Here is a 12,469-nt window from a genome sequence, read left to right as displayed (position 1 = left end):
GCCATTCGCATTCGCCAACTGTGCTGCGCTGAACAGCCCAGCTCAGTATTGAACAGTAAGCGTTGCCATAACAACTTCGCGTAAATATTCAAATACCGTGAATTGAATTAAAATTATTCGATTGAAAATATCAATGTTACTCCCGTTATATTCGTTTAAAAAATATCAGTGAACAGCGCGAAGCTGAGTCGAGTTTTAACTGCAACAGATTTTTGCGGTTATTTTGCGTATTTATTTCAAAAAACCAATAAAAAACAGTAGCAAATCTACATGAAAATGTGGAAACGTGTAAAATAAAATAATAAATAAAATAACAGTAAAGAATTAAATTCATAATTTCCACTGTGTTACTAAATTATTCAAATATTCAAGCTTTTACCAAACCAACAAAAAACAACTTATACTAAGCTTTCAAATCTGTGTTTTTATATGAACACATTGTTTAGCGAATTTATTGTTGGCCATAAATTTCGATGCGCTTTGCTGCTGTAGTAAAATCTGCTTATGCTGCATTAATTCCCAACAAAAACAATGGCTCAGCGTGCAATCTGCGCCGCTAACCAACAAAAGCGCCGCGCAGACACTCAACATTTAACATTTCGCAGAAAATCACCAAATTAATTTGCTTTAATTTAAACTAATAAAACATTCGCAAAGCCAATATGATAGAAAGCAAAACATATCGCATATGAAAATATATTTATTTAAATTTGAAAACACACATACAGCAACAGCCACAGACAAACTCGTACACTTAATTGTTAATGGCCATTACCGCGCCTTGGATTAGGAGGGAGTACGTGTTTGTGTGAGAGTCTTCATGTCATGCAGGAAATCAAGCGAACTAAGTTTTAAATAATGTACAATGCCCCGTACATACGAGGGAACTTAGAAAGTTGCATAATGGTTTCTTAGCCGTTTAAATGAAACTTAACACTTCCTGCTTGTACATGTATAAGCAACATTCAAATACACTTCTGTAAATAAAAATTAAACAGGAAAAAACGTTAACTTTGCTTGCACCGAAGCTATAATACCCTTCGCAATTTCAAAGTTCCCCATACAAGTACTGAATTCCAATTTTTCAGTTTGTGTGGCCGCTGGTGTAAAATTTCAGATCGATAGCTTAAAAGATGACAAATCTGTATATACAGGACAAATTTGTATATACAGACAGACGGACACGACTAAATCAACTCAGCTCATCATGCTGATCATTTATGTGTATATTTTATAGCGTCTCAGACATTTCCTTCTGGGTGTTACAAACTTCGTGGCAAACTGAATATACCCTGTTCAGGCTATAAAACGCGTACAATACGACTATTAAGGCTCAGAAAACTAAAAGAACTTTATTGACAAAAATGCAAGGTTGATAGAAAACAAGGTAACATCAACCGTTAACGTCAAAGAAACAACATCGTCATTCTTACAGCGCGCCTAATTTGAAAAAAAAAAATAATGTATTACTTTTTTATGCAAAATAGATTTTATGAATAACGGAATTTTATGACGATTTCCTGCAGGTACGTCACTTTGAACGTAAATATATGTGTTGGTGGACGTGAGTGATTCTGTTCACACTACTGTTAGTCAAGTTGTTTGGATTGGCGTTGAAAAGTTGAACATCGGCAATTACTTGAGTCGCATAGTGATGTTGTTGCTCCCACGCATTTCAAGACTCACCAACACTGACATAGTATGTCTATATAGGCTATACGGGAATAGTGGATGTAGGATTTTTCGAATATTTTCGAATTGAAATTGTTTTTAAATATTTATCATATATGATATCATTTATTTTATATTATTTATATATTTTTTTTATGTTATTAATTTATTTTATACAAATTTCGGCCAACTCAATCCATAAAATTGCTTAAAAAGTGAACAAAAAAATTTTTTTTTAAGAATTTTCGTATAAAAACTGAAAAAATAAGAGCACATACAGCTTAAGCTAAATATCAGTTCATTGGCAGCAAAAATACCAGCTGGGTCAGAAAGCGACGTGTTTGAGCACTTCTGCTACTCGCACTCACCAGCAGCATGATCAGCTGACACAAAGAGTAAATTTCATATACTCGTATGTAAATACATAAAATGGAATGGATTGCACTTGCTTTAATTTGACGCACAGTGGCGTATGATAAACAACGTCCAAATTAACCAGAGATTTAGCCACATTCTTTTATTATAGGGTTACAAAATTCTGATTTTTTAGACACTCTTGATCTTACGTTATACCTTACTTATTCATGGTCCTCAAAGACTTTAGAGATGAAACTATTGTACAGTGCTTAATGCATGAAAACAAAATAATGAGAGCCAGATTAAATACTGTGGCTAACTTAGAAAGTGTTGACGAGCTCATATTTATAACAGTAACATATAATAATAGAAAAAATTTTTTCGAAATGAAAGATCTATCACTTTCCAACACTGAAAAGTTGAAAACAATTTTTGGCTGCGAGTAAATGAAACTAGCAAATGCCATTGTCGAAACATGCAACAACAACACCCGCACTCGCATACACTCAAAGGCTACTTACTCATGCGCTCACATGCGCGCACACACACATGCAGAGTTGCACATATACGCTCGCACCTTTAAAAATAAGTGCAAAAATCTTAAGCTAATAGCTAACCGATTCTCGGCCGTTGAGCAAAGTGGCCGCGTCGAATCGCCTCTTCAAGTGCCAGCGACAGCGGCGAGCGCTCTGCAAAACTGAGCACAAATAATAATAAGACGAATAGAGATATGAGTCCACACACAAACGCAACAAAATAATAGAAACAACAAAAAATGAAAAAAAATAAATCAAAAGCAACATTTTCAGAAATTAAATGAAAATATCTGAAATGAAAACACCAAATTGGTAAAAAGTTGCTGTGGAGAAATTGTGCGGCCCACGGCTGCCAGTTGGATTTGTGCGCGCGGTGAAAAGTATTTCGCACAGATTTTCAAAATTTGCCGTACTGAAGAAATTTGAATACACTTTTGCGTTCGAAAAATATACTCATGAGAATTTGGCAAAAGTAGAGTTTAAAAACATTTTACGAAATGTCATTTCACAATTTTTCTGGAAATTTATATAACAAACACACAAAAATACATACAAAAAAGTAGAAAACTAAATAAACACGAAAAAAATTACATTTTAATTGAACAACACAGTGCAAAACAACAACGAATCAAATAATTGAAAGGAACAACACACAAAGCAAAAAACGAAACATTAAAAAATACATGCAAAATAATTTAAATATTATGCAAACAACCAACAAAAACAAACAAAGAAATTTAAAAAGTGCATTCAAACCCAACACACAAACACAAAAATATTTACAAAAAATATTAATTTATTAAAAAAAATCGCCAAAATGCACAAAGCGACTCACTGGTGTGCAATATAAAACAAACACTACGCACACATACACACACACACGCTTGTATATATAAAAGTAAATTGTATAGCCGCATGTAGTCTTCGCATGGTAGCAAAGACCCGGGGGCGTATACGCAACATAAACAAAACCACGGAACACGACTAACAACTTAACAAAGTTCGAATCATAAAAACAAAGCACGGACATCAATTCAATTCAATTAAATAGCAATCACGCTTCACTGCAAAGTGACACTTAGTCCACAACCACAAACGCATATCTAGTCAGGGCCCACATGCGTGTAAATGCATTCTCCGCAGCGCTTCTGACAGCTGAACTGACAGCCAAATAAATTTCAAAACAGAATAATTGCACTGCGCACAGCTTCAAGTATTTCGTTGTTTTTGCATTACAAAGCATTTTACAAGGAAGTTAAGAAGCGCAGCAGGCGAAAACCACAGACAATTTAGCCTTAAAATACACACATCCTGCTTAGCAGAAATAATTCATTTCGATTGTGGTTTGCTCAATCGCAATTTGGTTGCTTTTTCAGTTCCGGCATTCAGATGACACGACTTTTTAGCGCTTGTCGTTGATGATATGTATTTCAAATGCCACTAAATATATTTTTTTAACAATTCACATACGTATTTAAATAATTGAGCATTTGTGATGACAAATATTTTTTTTTGTTCTTGAAATTCATCTCTACCATTGCAAAACAAAAGAGAAACCTTCCCCGCTTTCGCAATTTTATAACCGCACAATTTAAAAACAGAATTTTTCATCAAAATAAAACTCAAAATTTTGCTGTTCAACAACTGTTATGCATATATTATTAGTAATATCTGCATGAAATCGCCCTTTAAGCGTAATTAATTGTAGCTGTATAATATTAAAAAAAAATAAATAAAACTTTTATTAAATGCTACGAAAATCACAAATAAAAAATAATATAATTTAATGCTGGTTATGAAAGGAAAAAAATAAATCAATTAAACAAATTTTTTTACTTTGCATTAATAAATAGTTACATCTGCATTAAATAAATTAAAGTAAGAAAAAGCTATAACATTGAAATTACCAGAAAGTCGAACCACAAAAACTTAAAACTATAAGAAGATAAATATAGTTAATTAATAGTGAAATATCTGAGTAAATTAAGCCATTTACAATTTTTTTTTAAATAGGTCGAAATAAATTAACATAATTTTTGACAAACTAAATTAAAATTTAAGTAATTTCAAAAGCATTTAATGTTGCTGATTTTATAAAAATATATCAAATATCAGAATAAATATAACGCAAATCGAAAGGAAAAATCTTTTTTGTCTGATTGAAAAAAAAAGTACAGTAAAGGCGCATTTCATCAGACCAACTTCAGATTTACTTATAAAACATTATCGTGCATGTTTTGTATTTTTTCGGTGTTCAATCTTATAACAAAAAGTTTTTATCCAAATTACATAGTGTGACATAAGTGTTTGTGATAAGTTGATGTGTTTCGTTGATGCGATCAATTAAACGAATTTTTATTAAAAATTATTGAAGAATAGCAAAAATAAAATAAAAAGGAATTACTGCAATGAGCAAAAAATGTTGAGCGACAATATTAAGCCAATTAGTGATATAACGTGAAGTGTAAAAAGCAAAGAGTAAACAGCGAATTGCTGTGCATTTTTTATAAATTCGTGTCAAAAAATATTCCACCTTGTCCGTGACAACAACAGCCCGTCACATTTCAAGGCTTTGAGCACAAAAAATATTCGCCAAAGCACATTATTGCATTTTTGCACACTTGCCTCTATGTGTCTAGGTATATTTGCGAAATAAATGTCATAATAAACGAAATAAAGAGCCAAACATCAAAATAAAAGCTTTGCATTATAACGACGCACACACACCAGCGCATATATGCACGTTCAGTACAACGCACACATAAGTGAGGGGTGACGACGCCGCAGCATCACGTTCGCATCCTGAAAGGATTACGCACATAATTTATTTACATTTGTACAAGTGAATATAACATATTGTGCCGCAACGCGAATTCATATTTCAAACAACAACAACAAAGGCAGCACTTGCATACATAAATGTGAATTGCATGCACCAATAACAACACAGTTAACATTACTAAAAACTTAACTTACCAACCCCACACACACGCACACAAACACACAAAATGGAGGATAATAACGTTATCGAGGAGCAGGATGAGACCACCACCTCGACTTCGAAGTGGCGAAAAACGCGCACCACAGTCAAGGTAAATAGCCGGGCATAAATGCGGGCAAGTAATGTCTCTGTTCGTTTGTATGTTCGTATGCATGTTTATGTGTGTGTGCAGTGATTGAGCAAATATTTGCGCAATTAAACGAATGTACTTCATAATTTACACTGGAATTTCGAAAAGCCCGCATAATTACGCGCATTAGATTAGCTAAATAAATATTCAAGCTATAAAAAATTTACAACTGAGAAAGTAAAAATAATATTCTGGAAAAATGTGTGTCATTGCAAAAGTGTAATTCCATATTTACATTTACAAATGAACATTTACAACTTTGGCTAATTTCTATTAACATCAAGTTACTAATTATAATTTGTGTAGCAAAAAATGCATTACGAAGATAATTTTATTCATAAAAAATATTTTTTTTTGTATTACCGAAAAACTTAATTAACTCCCAAAAAACGGATTAAAAATTAATTGCGAAAATTTTAAATTAAAAAATTAAAATAATGTTAATCCCAGTAATATTTGCTAATTTAAAAAACATAATTGACTCGATTTAATGTGAAATATTCTAAAATGTCAGTTTGTTTATCTTTGAAAAAGGAAACATTTTCTTTTTAATAAATTCCAATATATTTTAGCGCTTATTGTCTTATTTACATTCCATAATTCTTAATTATTGTTTTTTAGCTAGAATTTATTTAAAATTTACTATTATTCCTATCATTACCAGCTTTTCTCCAATCTTACCCCAATGTTTTATTATGTAGTGGAATAAAATATTTCGCATGAATTTCTTTTTTAAGTTTTTTTCTTTTGCTTAAATTTTATTTGTATTCATTTAAAGTTGCTATTTTTACAACAAGAGCATTAATTCATTATTCATATCAACATCTCATACAATCTGCACCCAAAAACCGTTACCTTCATTTATGGCAGAAAAAAATTGCGACATTCAAAAGAATTACACATTTGACATATAACACTCATATCTCATCATAGTTTTATTTCAGCTCATAAAGCAGAGCTTTAGACACGTCCACCACACTCACTACTCTATAAGAAACTTCTTCTTTGCGTTCTTATTGGTTTACCAATAATAAAGCTATATAATTTACATTATCATTTCACGTAAATCGGAGTTGATGAGTAAACTTGAAAAGATACCTATGTTCATTTCTTTCGGACCACTCTTTCGTATATGCTCATATTGCTAGCTTCGAATGCCAGTTTTAATATCTTTATAGATTCCAGACATTGAAAGATATATTCAGTGCTGCATCTATGAACTCATATATCTTATATACTTAAACCAAATACATTTTTAATTTTAAATGCATTTTCTCCTTTCACTACATTCGCTTTGTTTCTTTATTTCACACCGCTAGCACGTACTTCCACTTACAGCAACAACATTTTTTCATCTCAAATATAATTCATTTACTATTGATTCGACTTCCTTGGTTGCCACTTCGTGGTCAATGCGAAATATAAGCAAATTACATTAGCTTCATTACTCAACAATGACCCAACATGCAGAAAAATGTATTAGTATGTATGTGGGTGTGTGTGTGTGTGGGTGTGGGAATGTAAATAAAAGGTATGTGCACACATTGCAAGCAAAATACGAGGCGGCACTAAGCCACCGAGTCGCTGCTGAATTAACATAATGGCACAAGTATAATTTGATAAATTTGAGTTGAAAAGTAAATAAATAAAAGTGTTTCAATTGAAATGTTGAAAATGCAATAAAGTCAAGAAAACGCTCGGTGAAAAGGCAAAGGCAGTTAAATGCGAATTTTATGCTTCATAAAAAATCACTTAAGTGGACAGCAGCCAATTCGTTGGATGACAGCAATAAAGCCCGCAGAATTGGCAGCACGAACAAATTCGTTCGCATCCGTACATGCACACATGCACAGATACATATGTATATAAACAATTGTATTCGTAATGACCATTGGAATGCTTTACGCCTTTCTCTGCAAGTCCACACTTCGAAAGTCGTTTTTCTTCCCTATACATGCATTTGTATGTGTGTGTGCGGATATATGTGTATGGGAGTGAGTGTTTCTGCCAAGCAATTATTTCACGAGTCACATGGAATTTATCACCAATAATCAGATACATACATATATAGTATGTCTTTTGAAAAATTGAAGAGTCCAAATAACAATGGCTGCGGAAAGTTGTTTGAAAATAATAAATTGAAAGCGAAAAATAAGCAAAAGTTAGACAAATATTAAGTAGAATAAATGAAATGGAAATGAATAGAATATATATGCGAAAAAACAAGCTCTTGGCACTGGCGCATAAACTTTCGATAAAAATTAGCATACTTCACTATTTACACTTGCGCATTGTTTTTGCTAGCAATCGCTAGCAGATGTGCGGACGCGTCTTCGTTCTCACACTTAGGTCCTTGATTGATGGCATTCTTGCGCTTTGACGCCTTTCCGTCAGCTTATCTACAGCGCCATTCACCAGCTCGCTCTATTTTGTAGCATTTTTCGTATTTTTTTCTCTTTTGCTTTGCTGCCCTTGCCAGCTTAGCGATCGCTATTTGCCACATGTATGCCACACATGTCCGTTCTCAGCAGCAATAACAACAGCACCAGCAACAACTATAGCATTACGTCGGCGGTGTGACGCAAAGCAAAGGCAATTGATGTCACACTTATAGTGAGGAAAAATATTTCGATATGTAATAAATTCACATTCATTGAAATTCAGCTGCAGCAGCGAGTCCCCCGCTCTCCGACTTCTTTCCTTTTCGCGCTTCCTTGCTTCGTCAGCCTTGGCAGAGACCATAAATTGCTTGGCTTAGCTAATGAACTTGAAATATGCGATTGGCATTACTCAATCAGTAATTAACTCAGAAGCAAAAAGCTGTTAAAACAAGCAGTTATGCGACGTTGATGCTTGATATTTCAAAACGATTTTTTATGAAATTAGTTCTGCGTAACCTTTAAAGATTAAGTGAGCCTCTATTGAAAATAGAGCACTGTGACCTTAAAGTGCTTAAAATATATTATTCAAACTAAAATAGGGCTTCCTCCATAAGCAATTGATGATTGCCTTTAAAAAGAGCATTTATGAAAAAGGTTTGATTTTGGTACTAGACCAAATTCAGAGACAAGTTCTCTTAACTCCAATTTCAATTACTAAAATGTATTGGTTCATTTGAGCTTTTACTCGGCTTTACAATCTACACTTGTCGTCTACATATGTAATAAGCTACTCGTTATAACTGTGAGTTAAATTTCAAGTACCAGGCAACCGCAAACTGTTCGTAATGCTGAAGTCATTTCCGAAGTTGCACTGTCATCACTTGTGTAAAACCGTTAAGCTTAATGAATTTTAACCACACACAGCATGGTTTGGAAGCCATAAAGACATACATATATGCACACATACACATACATATATGCCAAGATGCTTGCTTAAAGTGTTGTAACACATCAGCACACATAAGTAGTTAAAAGTAAATACATACTAAACACTACTTACATGTCTTTATAGAACTTTTAATTAATACAAATTAAGTTTTAGCTTAAGAGTAGCATAATTATCTTTGTTCGTATGTACATATATTCTACTTTCATTCGCTGTGGCTGTGGAAGCACAGTAGACAATGTGTTACAATCTATGATAATGTGTATACATATATATGTATATGTTTATAAATGTATCGATTCCTAAATAACTGTTATGTTAACTAGCAATTCAATATCGTAGGATTGTAAGAAAATGTGCTATTTTTTTCCATAGAAAGTCAAAGTTATCTGCAGTACACGTTATGCGTCCAATTCATACAGTACACCATGTCGTATGAGCAACACCGAATTTATAAGGCACTTGTATGAAGCTCAGGTCATGAAATATATATATTTGATATATATATATATTTGATATATATATTTATGTTTTTGTGAAACCTTTTTTGTAGAGTTAAAAATTTTGTATTAGAAAATATTTTTTTGAAATATTGAGGTTTACTCGTTTTATGCAAAATAAAAAATAAGCACATGTTATTTACAAGCGAATAGAAACATTACTTAGATACGGTTTAAGTTGAGAATAAAAACCTTTTTTTCATTAGATAATAACGGACACCCTAATACGTATATATTTGATGCTCTTAAAGGAATGTGAAGCACTCAAATAATACATACCGCCAGAAGCTCAGCAAAGCGAATCCTTTATTTGCCACAAGTACAAGGTTAACTGTATAGACGACAATAGCAACATTTATAGTGGTCACAAGTTAATCTTTCATAGCACACACTTACAAGTATATATGTACAATATATGTAATATACATGAGAGGCACATAAAACTAAACGAATGCGTGGCGAATGAGAAATTCTAGGTCAGTGAGTTTCTATGCTTTGCTCCCGACAAAGAGACTGCACCAAACACGAAAATGTATGTAAATAATGATTCGACATATCATATATTATGTTGCACCAATACATACAAATATTAATAGCTATTGTCGACCGCATATTGAGCTATCTGCCAGCATGGCTCACTTTAAATTCTACTGCCACAAGTATATTTTATACGTATGTATGAGTGCGCGTCTGCTCTTTATGACCCAGCATTCTTCTCAAATACTCAGCGCACAAGTTTTTCACACATATTTTCTATTGTTTTCGATTTTCTTGTTTGTCTTCTTATCTTTGCTGAATATACCAGCACTTATTTGAAGCCTTTCACTTTCATTGCTTTGTGCAACATTTGACACATTCAAAGTACAGCTGCCCCAGTACCGACATTAAAGCGCCCAACTCTTCTAGTGAGTGCCCACACACACACACGAGCGTGGTGGTCCGAGCTGTTATTCTCTTGCTTACAAACACAACAAAAGTTCATTGGTGACGAAACAATAGAGTAAAACACAATCGAATTGCAACACTTGAAGCTGTACTTAGCTGTTATACTTGTATGAGTTTATATTGTATAACTGTATCCTTTTGTTCCTGGTCGATATTTAATTTGCGGTATGTCACAGCTCAAATTACATTCATTGACATTGAAAGCTTCTTCGGGGCATATACCACATGCTACGAGAAATAGTCACGCTCAGAACATACAATAAAGGTTCAATGACATATTAATGCCAAGTATGTTTGATTTAGGGTTTCATAATTTCTCCGCATAATTTCCTTAAAATGGTTGTGAGTTCGTGGAAAATGTCGAAACATGAATTGCTTGCATGGCCTAAGTGTCTTCAGTTGCAGATGTCAAATTATTTAAAACTCATAATTATTACGAGTCCCTTATAAACATAACTACAGCTGCTTTTCGCTATTCACACAAATATTATGAAGAAGAGATTTTAATAATAGAATATATTAAATTATTTCTTGAGCTATTATTCGAACTTCTCTCTCTATGCTTTGTATGTCACACTTGCGAATAAGTGAATTATACGAGAACTTTTTTGTTAAAAAATACGCTCAAAAGTTTCTTCAAACCTTTATCGATGACAATTACACAATGATTACTTCTAAAAGGGATTATAAACAATTCACAAAAAAATAATTAGACTAATTATTAGATTAAAGGAGTAGATTAAATCCAAGTTGATAATTAAAAATTTTTAAAATATTTTGAATTTACATTTTTTCGCACTTGTTGTACCAATTTGAAGTAGAGCTCGCGATGATGGCAATATCTACAACAATCTAGAGCAAATTGAAAATTTTAATTTTAATTCCCAACATTTTGGGTTCAAGACGCTTTTTACAAATGAAAGAAGAGCTCCGTATAGGTGTATTCTTATACATTATATATCAACACAAATACAACACTTCTGTAATGCTGTTTGGTTATTGTTTAGTTGAATAACTATAACAATTTTTCGCACAAATTTAATTATCTAACGGTCAATAAAAACAGTTACAGCATGTTGTTCAATGAGCTCAAGTGTAATAATAGCAAATATTTATCTGAGTTAAACCTACCAAAAATATTTCCAATGTCTTCAGAGTTTTTACATTAAGCAAATATCAAACATGTTGTTAAAAGTTAACATAATGTGATGTTTAATAATACACAATAGTAGGCTGTAAAGATGTTATCGGCAATTAAATACATAAATATATATAAACTCATTATTTGAAAATGAAAAAAGCAAACATTTCTTTTAATTAACAATTGTTTATTTTACATATCAACTTATATTTTTGCCCAACAACAACAAACATTGTTTCTAACTCCATCTTATTTGTAATAAAAGCTGACATTTGTTTATTCTGTTGACGGGCGATATGATAACGAAAATAACAGTGATTTAGGGTCTACACATAGCCAAAATTCACTACATATTTACTGAAAAAAATACATATTTTACGATCAAATAGTCAGTTTTCTTAAAACTTACTTCAAATATTGTACTGTGCTCACGACGCCATGCGTCTAACTCGGCTTTAAATTGAGAGAGATTTTGTGCAACAAGTCAAAACGTATGCATGTCCAAAACTTTATTTCCACAAAAAATCGCCCCACCCTAGTACGTATGTAGTATGCTGCCACAGCACTTTCATTCGCCTACATAATAGAGTTTAAGCAAACCAAAGCCAAAGTCACGACTGCTGTCGCTGTTCATTCATTAGTTGCTACCTGTGCTTGCGCCATTCAGCGCTTTCTGCTATTAAACATTATTCATACATCATACATTGTTACGTTCGTTTTTTCACCATTTCACTCACAGTTAACGGTTTTTTTGTTGAAAGTCATTTCGGTGCTATTTTATCTTTTAATTAAAATGAGCAGCCGTTCGTTGCAAATGTGTGTGTTAAGCTTGAATATTTGCACGCCCATACACACACACAC

The 12,469-nt window shown here is 32.8% G+C and overlaps 1 protein-coding gene across 11 annotated transcripts in view; it reads left to right on the top strand.

Annotated features, from left to right (window-relative positions):
- Positions 1-12,469, top strand: part of tmod (tropomodulin) — a 117,976-nt gene that overhangs the window by 37,215 nt on the left and 68,292 nt on the right. Inside the window, exons 1-2 of one of the 11 annotated variants that reach the window (XR_011395000.1) lie at positions 37-316; positions 4,858-5,656. The exons of the other annotated variants lie outside the window; for them this stretch is intronic. The gene's annotated coding sequence lies outside the window, so the exon portion shown is untranslated. Of the gene's footprint in view, positions 1-36; positions 317-4,857; positions 5,657-12,469 lie in introns of those variants that run through there. 11 annotated transcript variants of the gene reach the window in all.

The sequence above is a fragment of the Bactrocera oleae genome, chromosome 2 (assembly GCF_042242935.1).
Source record: "Bactrocera oleae isolate idBacOlea1 chromosome 2, idBacOlea1, whole genome shotgun sequence".
NCBI lineage: Eukaryota > Metazoa > Arthropoda > Insecta > Diptera > Tephritidae > Bactrocera > Bactrocera oleae.
This window is presented reverse-complemented; position numbering and strand designations above follow the sequence as displayed.